The sequence below is a fragment of the Equus quagga genome, chromosome 6, assembly GCF_021613505.1.
Source record: "Equus quagga isolate Etosha38 chromosome 6, UCLA_HA_Equagga_1.0, whole genome shotgun sequence".
NCBI lineage: Eukaryota > Metazoa > Chordata > Mammalia > Perissodactyla > Equidae > Equus > Equus quagga.
Window position 1 is genome coordinate 116,120,405 of NC_060272.1, and position 1,603 is coordinate 116,122,007.

The following is a 1,603-nucleotide window of genomic DNA, read 5'->3' on the forward strand; positions in this document are numbered from 1 at the left end:
CAGCGACATAGCTAGGTAGTGGCAGAGCCCACACTACAACCTGTGCTTCTTTAAGTCCTAACCCCAAATTCTTTCTTCTGCCTAACTAAAAATGAATTGCTTAATTAGCACAAGCCTTTCACATAAATGATCACATTTAATTTTTGCAAAAAAGAAAACCATGAACTAGGTACTTACTGTTATTATTTTATTCAAAATAAAGAAATTGAGGCCACTACAGATGTCATTAGCCTAAAAGAAGTTTGCTAGTACACGATGAGGGCAGGACTTGAATCTAGCCTTTCTGTTTTCATTTTAGGGCTAAATTTTAACAGAATGTGAAAGTTTGAACTCTTACACTTTAAACAAACAAAACCTTAAAATCACTGATTGATCCAAAATGGTTTTATGGAAAAACTAATCTGTAACAAAAAGTTGGCATTGAGTTCAAAGGCACCGCTGTTATTGAGCAAAGTATGCAAAGGTTCCAAGGAGGTCAGGGCGAGGAATGAGGGGCTGGGACATTTACAGCAGCAGGCATTTTCTGTTCCTCTTCTTGAAGGGAGGTGGGCAGAGATCCGCTGGAATAGTTTCATCAGACACCATCTGGAGCCCCTGCTGTGTGAGAGCTGAGCATTCCAGGTATTCTATAGCACAGACCTCGTCAGCCAGGGATGAACCCTGTGGCTGGGTGATGGGAGCCAGCTTCTTCTTCAGTTTCTCAGTCATGTCTTTATCATCCCTAAGCTCAAGTTTAGATCCCACTAGGACGGTGGGAGGGTTGGGACTCTGGATGATGTTGCACTTCCAGACACCACTTTGCACGGGCATTTTCGAGTTAGGCAAGACTCAGAAGAGAAAGGCAAATTAAGAATACACCTATTTGCGGATAGGATAGGAGGCATGATCTGTCCTCATCTTCTTGTCCGGCTGTATCCATAAGCCCAGATTCACTGGTTTTCCATCTACCGTCACATTGGCAGAATAGCTGTCAAAGACAGTGGGCTATATTCCCCAGGAAATGCATTGGTTGTGTAACTGGTCAGTACACAAATTTTACCAACTGCTCCGTCTCCCACCGCCACACCGTTAGTGGCTGCATCTGGGTCATCATCCAGATTCTCCATTTCTACACCCTGTGCCCCATACTCAACGTCTTCCCTCACTGAGTATGCATGTGCAGCTCTTGCTCTTGACTCTACTTTCCTTCGACACTCCTTTATGTGTTGCATCTATTGCAACTTCATATTGCAGTTTCATGCGTTCTTCTATCATCACCTGAGTTGCAAGGCAGAGAAGAAAGCACAAGGGTCCTGGAATCAGATGGCCTTGGGCTTTAATCATATTTTTCTTGCTGCTTGCTTGTTTTGAGACCTCAGGCAATAACAATAATTGCTAACATTTACCGAGTGCTGAGTATGTCCCAGTAATGCTCATGGCTTAATATGTAGTAACTCATTTAGTCTTCAAAAATGGAGGTAAAAACAATATTCCCTTTTTTGTGGAAGAGGGAATTAAGTGAATCGGTCTTCTTTTGTGTAAAGTGATGATAGTCGCATCTAATTTGCCAGGTTGTCACGAAGATTACATGTGATGACATATAGAAAGTGTCTAGTGTCATGCC

At 42.5% G+C, this 1,603-nt stretch overlaps 1 pseudogene; it reads right to left on the reverse strand.

Moving 5' to 3' along the window:
* Window positions 1-504: 504 nt before the first annotated feature.
* On the reverse strand, window positions 505-1,211 carry LOC124240802 (ras-related C3 botulinum toxin substrate 1-like; annotated as a pseudogene).
* Between the last annotated feature and the right edge of the window lie 392 nt (window positions 1,212-1,603).